Genomic DNA, 10,256 nt, shown 5'->3' on the forward strand with positions numbered 1-10,256 from the left:
AAGGAAGGAAGAAAAAAAGAAAAGAAAGTGGGCAAAAAGAAATCTCAGTCTTCTCTGTTTTATCCTATACATAATTCTCTTACTTATTTGTTTATATTATAGGAAAGAAGAAAAAATGCCACAAAACTGCCTGCACTTAGTGCATAACTTTAACAATTATCAACAATATTCCATTCTGGTTTCATCTAGTTCACCAGTTCATTCCCCTGTAATACTTCAATAGCAAATTCCATGTTTCATTTGGATCTCTATATAAACATTTTGGCCTCTATACGTTCTTGAAGAGTAGATCCCTGGTAAAGGTGAAAACTCTCAAGCCTAGACATATCTGATCACGATGTAAGATTCACATAATCAATCATTGATAATAATCTTTTCATTAGGTTTATTGGTTTATGAAAGCCCTACGAAGTGAGGAGGTAGTCTGTAAAATGACTATCAGCTTTCTTGAAATCAGGATTCAAAAAGTCAGGCTGGAGCCTGCAGGCCCATCCTGACCTTAGCTGGTTCTCCTGAGTTTTCCATCCATATATCACGTTTTCAGTTATTTCCTCATCAGATGGCACTTTAGATAAATTGCACTGCCAGAAAGAAGACGTTATTAATATTGGTCAACATTTTAAGCATACCAGTACTTTGAAGGTAAGGCAAAATATTTATTTTTCCTATCAAGTTATCTTTCAGTTCATATAGAACTTACTTCAGATGAGCAACAGATCTGCAGCTCTTTAGTCCCTCTTCTTCATTTCCCTAATCTCATTCACTCCACTCCAATTCCTTTCAGTTGTTTCTTCCCTTCTGAACTTTCTCATTCACATCTCTATCCCAGGATTCTCTCTAGGCTCCAGGCCTAGAAGTCATTACATAATCCCTTACTCTTCCCTGGAAAGACATTTGAATTTTAAAATAATACTTAGATTTTAAACATTGTTTTTTTGTGTGCTAATCCTGACAATCTCATTGAAAAAATAAATATACTGATAGTCAGAGAAATGGAAATTAAGCTTACAATTAGATACTGCATTCAACTATTAACCTAACCAACATTATATGAAGATCTAATAAAGATCTCTTACAAATGTGAAAAAATAACGTCTTTTTGACATTCTGGTTAGATATAGTAAAATTCCAAAATACTTATAATCTTTCACTGAGAAATTCAAAACATGGAAATGTAATTCATATGCATATTACTGATCCAAGGCCTGTACGCAGAGTATTTGCAGTAGTAGTATCCATAGTGGCCATGAATAGAACACACATGAATGTTTCACCGTTTTGTTTTGTTCACATTTTAATTTTAGGTTCAGGGGTACATATACTGGTTTGTAATTTAGGTAAAGTATGTGTCATGGATGTTTGGTGTACAGATTATTTCTTCCCCCTGGTAATAAGCATAGTGCCTTATAGATGGTTTATTGTTTATCTCCTTTCTCCCACCCTCCACCCTTAAGTATGCCTCCTCACCTTTCGTTCCCTTCTTTGTGTCGATATGTTCTCATTGTTTAACTCTCACTTATAAGTAAGAATAGTTGGCATTTGGTTTTGGTTTTCTTTTCCTGCATTAGTTTGCTTAGGATAATGGCCTCCAACTCCATCCATGTTGCTGCAAAGTTATGATCTCATTCATTTTTATGGCTGCATAGTATTCCATATTTTCTTTATCCAGCCTACTATTGATTGGTATTCAAGCTGATCCCATGGGTCTTTGCTATTCACACGTGAATGTTTATTATTGGAGAATGGCTGAATAAATTGTGCTACTAGAATATTACACGAATTTGAATATATTAACTATATGCCAATTGACTTACAATAATTTCTAGGTTCTATGGTAAAGTACAAAAAAGCAAGATTTATAAAGTTAGGTAAAACATAATTTCATTATGGGAAACAAAAAATGACTACATTCACACATGCACACCTCCTTACATAGAACTGTTTGTGCATACACACACATGTAGGGGAGAATACAGAGGCGAGTGACAGGGATATCACAGTTTCAGGGCCGATGGAAGAGAAAGAATGGGGCAGGAGAGGGAAAGTCACCTTAAATTAATATGACATAAATAGTATAATTCCATTTACTAAAAGTATATATTTATAATTGCATAAATAGGTGAATGAAAGAGTGACAATCAAAATAATAATGATACTCTCAGCATGTTGGCATTCCAGAGGTTTCTTCTTCCTTATTTATAATTTTCTGCATTGTACTAATGTGTTATAGTGAAAATGTAGTAATCTTATAATCGAGAGACAAAAGGGGAAAGCAAAGGAAACAAAAGGAGAGCATGGAAGGCTGCCTGGCAGCCCTGGTTGCCCATTTATGATTCATAGCTCTGCCCTTAAAGTGAGACTAGTCAGCGTGTCCATGTGATTCCCTTTAACAAGATTCGAGAAGGGTGTGGGTGAGAAGAAGCAAAATGTTTAGGTTTCACGCAGGTTCAGGTTTTGCCAGACTTACATATGGAAGGTGAGAAGTGCAAAGGAGTTAAGAACATTTGTAAGAAAGCGATAGTAATGACACATCATGAAATTGATTCTAGGCCAAGAATTAAATGTAGATGAATGATAATAGATAGTAAAAGAAAATAATCAGCAATCAATGGTTTAGACATTTTTATGAGGTCAAAGATAAGTTGATGTGAGAATCTAGATTGAGATGAAGGAATTATAGGAAATGTAAAAGACTGGAAAGTATTTGTTATTCAATACATATCTAAGATTTAGAAACTTTTAAGACTGCAGATTTGTAGAATCGTTGGCATTTTTGAAAGGTAAAACCTTATTCTAATATAGTATGATTTTAGAGGAAAAGATCCCAACATCCAGTGGGTATAAGAATTATCTAGTGATCTTGTTAAAGTGCAGCTTCTAATTCAGTGGGTCTGAGGTAGACTCTGTAGCCATGTAGCTAGTTGCTTGACCACACTTTGACTAGTAAGGATAGAAAATTGGTAGTAATTGTGATTGTAGTTAATCTTTAGCAGATGATTATTCAAAATGTTTTTAGAAAAAATAGTAGCCACTGAAAAAAACTTTTGAAGAGTTTTAAAAAAATATTAGGTCTCAAGTTTTTTATAACAAATGCAAAATGTAAATATTAATTTTGGGGAGATATTGTTAAAAGGAAGATAGATAAGAAAAATTCTTTCACTTACTATTAGAGAAAATGAGGTCACAATGAGATTGTTGCCTGTGAAAGTATACTGAAGAAAACTCCAAAAATGTGACACTTCAACTTTTGAGACCTCCTTACTCAAATATCATTAAAGTAAATCCTGGTAATTACGTTATATTTATTTTATGACACATTGTTTATGTAAAACAATGCTGTATAACAAGATCAAGTGGAAGTTCTAACAGCCCTGTGGTCCCCTGGTTGGTCACCACTCATCCATTTGATGTTTTCTCTGCCATTTAAACATTTGCATATACATTCAAAAATGTGAACATATTTTGTCATATTATATTCACTGCTCTTCTAACTATTACATTTAACTGTTTTTTTCTCTTACCTTATCTTTAAAATATATGTAATGAGTGATGGTATTTACCATTTGTAGATTAGAAATATCTTGTGACTTTAATGTTTACTTCTAGGTAACAGATTATCATATCACTTTATTAAAAATAAACTAAAACTTTCAATTTATAAATTAAATGTGTAGAACAATATTAACTAACACTCAGATATTCCATTGGTCAGGAGTCTGAGACCAGCCTTGCCAGCAGGCTGAAACCCCATCTTTTCCAAAAATACAAAAACAGATTAGCCAGGCATGGTGGTACCTGCCTGTAATCCCAGCTACTTGGGAGGCTGAGGCAGGAGAATCACTTAAGCCCAGGAGGTGGAGGTTGCAGTGAGCTGAGATCATACCACTGTACTCTAGCCTGGGTGATGGAGCAACACTCCACCTCAAAAAATAAAATAAAATATAATATAATGTAATAAAAAGATAATCAAGAAAGCTTTACCAACATTGAGTCACCTTCATGCATAACATGCCAGTGAATTGGAGAAGGAAGTTAGCTCAGTGCCTCAGCACATCAGTCTCTCTCACTCTGTTTCCTACAGTGGGAGATGCATGTTTCCATAACCTTGACCAATGCAGATCTGCTAAGTTTTAGTTATTTTTCTTCTACCTATAGATTCTCTTTCACTCTGCTCTAGTTTTTATTTGCTTATCACTTATAGCTCTCATTTTCAATATATATTTTCTGCTACTGACCCTCTGAACTTTCAAGCTTTCTCTCTTTATTCAAAAAAAAAATTTGATCTTTAAATTAAGTGGTTCCAGATCAAAAGATTTCCAAAAGTTTCCCTTTTTATTAATTGAAGAAAATCAGATGTGAATTGTTTGAATTGCCTGAACTTAAAATGACACGCTTCAGGGACAGAAATGCTACATTTCTTCAAAATGTTTTGCAGAATCTAGGACACTCCAGGTGCTAAGTTATCCACCTAAAGGACTCCTTTCTTAACTCATAAAAGGAACAGGTGACTATTTATGCAACTAATGCTGAAAGGCAGAATAAATCCTTAAATCNAAGGAAAAGGAAGAGAGGGAGGAAGGTAAAATTTTCCCACTCTCTCCTCAAGCTGAAAGGTTTACAGCTGGTGACTGCCTACTTCCAGAGAAGACATTGACTCCTGCTCTTTCTCCCTAACCTACTGTTCACCCAATTGTGAGCTGCTTTTTCAGAATATTCATGGCTGAAGAAAGGAAAAGAGAGAATCTAAGTGGCTCTGACTTCTTGGCTATGATGTGGTTGAAGATGACTGTTTCTCTTTTGAGATATGCTACTGAGATTTTTTATAGCCTTCTTGTATTATCTTACTTATTAGTTATGGTTAATGGATTGTGGGCAGAAGACCTACTGTTACCTCTCAGCCTGAGAAGCTCATTGTCTGTTGAGGCATTCTAGGGCTCTCTTCTGACCTGAAACATTCTATGGTGGAAATACAGGTAGCTTGAATCACAAGTGGGCACATGAGCAATTAAACCCACTTTTGGTTTCTCCAGTTCACTAATCACTCCTGCCATACCAACATAGACAGAATCATAGTGAAAAATAAACATTGATTGTTTTTAAGTTTTTCAGATTTTTGTTTTGTTTTGTTTCGTTTTGTATTTAGCAACCACAGTATAGATTCAGTGTTCTGCCTGATACAGGATACTTTGGAAGGTTCTTTGTGGGTTTTCACTGCTTCAGATCTCCTGGCTACAACCAGCTTGATGTGGATGATGCCTTCTCTTTTTCTGCTGGTTTCTCAGCCTCTGGGCTCACCAATGATCCATCCTACTTAGAATATGTTTATTGGGGTCTTCTCACCCTTCTAGAAAGGATTGAAAAGGGCATTGGATTGTTTCTCTGTCTCCAATGTGGCCCAACTCTAATCTGTAGAAAACATTCATGCACTTTTTGGCCATCAAATCTCTGAAAAATTACATAGGTCACTCTCAAGGTGACGGTCCTCTCCCAACTTCTTCACTTAATACCTTAGGCAGAATTGTCACTTTTGATGTTCCTGGAGGAGTCCACACTGTCCCACACCACAGATAATACATTTAAAGCTCTTAGAGTGGTCAGCTCAAAGGCTGCCATACAATGGGCTGTGGATTAAAGGATAGCTCCTCTCTAGCCCCTGTCTTTTGAAAGATGTCACTTCAATAGCAGCCGGTCAATAGGAGCTCTAAAAAATTCACCCTCTTTTTGCACACTCTAAACACATTTACCAACACATATTCTGAGCAGTTTCTTAATTGCTTTATTTGTAGATTCTATGTATTGGTGTGGGGGATTTTCACCTTCCCATTTCAGTGTATGAATATAATTTAACTGATGTGTCAGTAGAAACTAAGACAGGGAAAGTCCCATTACACATAATTACTTTCAAAATCTTCTGTTTACAACTAAGCGATATGTTGCAGATAATTTTCCAGGTAAATACATATGTATTTACATTATTTGTATTAAGTATCACATGGAATTCCATAGCATAGTGTTCAAAGGTTTTCCCTTTGAATATAAAAATAATTTGGAAAAACTATGTATTCCCCACAAATATTTTAAAGTAGAAAACTAAAAGTTTATTATAATTTTAAGTATCTGCAAAAGAGATAGTCTCCACCATGATGTGATTATTGACATTTAAAAATAAAACTGGCTCTTTACTCTTTTAAATATAGCTAATGAAATCTAAATACCATAATACTTTTATATCCAATCTAATCCATTTAAATACAAACAAATTAGGTCTTCAAATGTGAGCCATTTAAAAATACTGTTTGTTTCCCCTTAAACGCCTATTTCTTTTTTTATGCTGTCTATAGAATGTCATTGCTATTAACTATAATATTTATGTTTGAAATTGTTTATTGGCTATTTCTAACATTATATATGCCTACGTGTGTAATATAAGAGTACACACGTATGAAAATTAGTTTTTCTTGTGATCTCAATGATTAAAATTCTGTTGAATATTTCATTGAATTGATTTATAACTATTGTTATACAAATGGTAGTGTGTATAAGTGTATTTTAAATTTTGATGGTCAAACAAAAGCAGTAGAATTTATGTCTTAATGACATTTCAGTGGCTTTTTTTTTCAACTGATTTTTGTATTAATGGCTGAATCTAACATATTGCTAGCATGAGAGTAATGAACAGCTATTTTTGTTAATAGATGTAAGCACTGAGGTATCTTATTTACCTAAATAATTAGATGATTACAGAAGACATTTTGATATAGAAGTGCGTGCTCCATTTTAAAAAATTCCTTTGTAGGTTTTTGTCAAAACATAACACAGCAGTAGATCACCAAATTATTTTTAATGATCTATTAAGAATCAACTCATTTAAATCCTCAAAAGATAGAAACTATCTGAACTGCAAAAGAATTTACCTACTTATTAGCATCATTCCTATCAACTTTGGGAAGTAGCATGGAAAGGCTTTACAAAGACTTTACGACTGCTAATTATATTTGTTATTTAGAGAGGGATGGATGTTTCCTAGGAACTATAACTTATACAAAATGGGGATTATATTGTTGAAAGAACATAAAGTCATAAACACAAAATTATGTGTGAAAATTATAATTTAAGAAAAATGCATAATGAATAATATGTTAAAAAGGTTGACAAATGCTTCGAGTTTTACACAATACAGAAACATACCATAATATTCAAATTAATTTACTGACACACATCTAAAATTCTGTTTTTCTCTACCTCTTTTGTCTATAAAACTTTTGATATCAGTTTATATCATAATTTCCTACAGATACTTTCTATAAAGAGTTGAAAAAAATTTTAATTATTACTCTAGCATAGTTGATGAAAATTTGTTTGCCATTACTGATGACTTTGTAAAATTCTTCACAGCACCTCAATGGTTATTTGGTAAAATCATTAATTAAGATTGGATCATATGTGCAGAAATCACTAACCAAATTTGTTTCATATGAGGTCTATAAGATTTTAGCACAATTGAATTTCTTTTTGAGGGTTGAGGGGTAAGTGACTAATCTGATTATTCTTTGAATTAATGACACCTATTTATCCTATGTTAGAGTTCTTTCACTGTCACACTTATTTTTTACATTGTTTCTGTGAAAAGATTCATTTTTTAATTAGTTGCTTTGGACCTACTAGATTTAATCAGTACAAAATACACTTAGATACATTAAAATGTTATTCTGTACTTTGAGATATACTTTAGTCCATTTGGGCTGCTATAAAATACCATAAACTCTGTAGCTTATAAACAACAGAAGTATATTTCTCACAGTTCTGGTGGTGAGAAGTTTAAGATCAAGGCACCAACAGATTTAGTATCTGTTGAGGTCCTGCTTTCTGATTCATAGATGGCATCTTCCCACTGTGTCCTAACATGGGGAAAATGTTAAACAATCTCTCTTTGGTCTCTTTATAAGGGCACTAATCGCATTTATGAGGGCTCCACCCTCATGCCCTAATCACCACCTAAATGCCTCTCCTCGAAATATCATGTGGAAGGTTAGGACTTCAACATATATATTTTGGAGGGATAAAGACATTTAGGGCATAGCATTTCTCTTCCTAGTCTTCCCAAACTTATGTCCTTTTCACATGGAAAATCCATTAGTTTCACCCCAATAACCTTAAAACTCTTAACTCATTCCAGCATCAGTCCAAAAGTCTAAATCCAAAGTATCATCTAAATCAGATATAGGTGAGACTCAAAGTACAATTCATCCTGAGGCAAATTCCCCTCTAGCCATGAACCTATAAAATCCAACATAATGTGTTTCCAAATAAAATGGTGGGAAGCCATAGGATAGACAGTCTCATTTTTAAAGTGAGAAATAAGAAAGAAAAAAAAAGGATAACTATGTCCTGAGGTAATTCACAACCTTAAGGCTTGACTTGAGGATCTGCCTTCCAGGACCACTGGAGCAGAGTTTCCATCTTTTGGACACACTGGAGCAGAGGGTGTGTCCCCAACGCTCCAGGGATTCCTGCCTCCACAGATTTGGGCAACTCTATCTCCATGGCTTTGCTGGGTACAGGCTGTACTTAATTATATCAAACAAAGTGCGGGGCGTGGAGCTTGTTCTTTCTTCCATATACTTGCACTCTGAGCCTTTCATGGAAGGGGCAGCCCTGTTAATCTCCAAAATGCCATCGGGATTATTCTCCCATTGTTATTCTTCTATTTTGTATTTCCTACTTGTGCAATACATCCTGGCATCTGTTGAGTTGACTGATTAATATGAATCTTCTTAACAAATGTCACTTGGCCACCCTCTTGTTCTCCTCTGAACAGAGTTTCTCTGTTTTCCCATTATGGATAGGCTGAGAATTTGACAAATTATTTCTGCTTTCTCTTTAATTAACAACTCTGCCTTTATATTATTTATCTCTTCTCACCTTTTCTTTTCCTATAAGTATTCAAGAGAAGCCAAGTTGTACCTTCAACCCTTTGCTTAGAAATTTCCTCAGTCAAATATCCAATTTCATTTTTCATAAATTCTACCTTTCACACAACACTAGAACCTGTACATAAGTCAGCCAGTTTCTTAGTTATTTTATAATAAGCATAGCTTTTACTCCATTGTTCAATAGCATTTTATTCATTTCCATGTGAACTCTCAAAAGAATGGCCTTTACTGTCTGTATTTCTACGAACATTCTGTTTATGACCAGCTCCCTTTGCCTCTTTTATAAAAAAACTTATCTCCATAATGATACTGTGTTTGCAAACATACTCTAATTTCAGTTTTTAACTACTACAAATCTTATTCTAATTAAAATATTTATACATAGTTACTGGTAGGCTCTGATTATTTATGCCATAGTATTTGAATGTTATTAATTATTTTGGAACTTGGGGTATTTAAAGTCAGGTATTATTTTCTACAAAGAGTTTTTCAGCATTCTTTCTGGGCAAAATTGATTACTCTTTTTTTTTGTGACTCATTTGTCCCCAGTGCACCTCTAATTCTTTCTTGAACTTATGTTTTATCACCGCTCTCTTTCAGGATCGTAGCTATTTTTTGTTTAAGTAAGTAAAGGTTAATATAATATAGCATTTTTTTCTTTAAATAAATCATTGTATAGTTAATAATTTTTAAAGGTATTAAACTTTTATATATTTTAGCTAACTCAATAAAATAAAAGTAATACTTAACATTTATTGAATACTTGCCATGGGCCTTACATGCTGTTAATGAGAACCTTGCCCAGGACTGCAAGATTAAGGATTGAACCTGAATTTTGACCTCAAGAAATTGGATTGCAGGCATCTTGGTCTACACTGTAAGAAAACAGTAAAGCTATAACACAAAGTTTTAAACATAACAGGAAATGCTTGTGCTGTAGAAGTGGTATTACGCAGTAGCAAAGAGCACAGGAGTGAATTCTAATGGTATTGTATTCACATCCCACTTCTAATATAAATATTAGAATACTCATGAGAATTTGGGAAATGTGTTTAACCTCACCAAGATTTCACTTTTCTCATTTGTACAAGAGTTAAGAAAAAAACTTGACATGGTTTATTGTGGATGTTAAATTAAATAAAGAATACAATATGTTTAATACAGCATATGCCACATAGCAAATGTTCTCTAAATAGTAGCTACATTTTTGTTCTGCTTATTTTGGTGACATAAAAGCACCCAAAGTTGTGTGTCCATCAGCCACATACCATGACTAAACATTGATTGCAAAGGAAGAAAAATGATTGACATTTTTGTAGCATT

This window comes from Cebus imitator, unplaced genomic scaffold (assembly GCF_001604975.1).
Source record: "Cebus imitator isolate Cc_AM_T3 unplaced genomic scaffold, Cebus_imitator-1.0 Scaffold27, whole genome shotgun sequence".
NCBI classification, from domain to species: Eukaryota; Metazoa; Chordata; class Mammalia; order Primates; family Cebidae; genus Cebus; species Cebus imitator.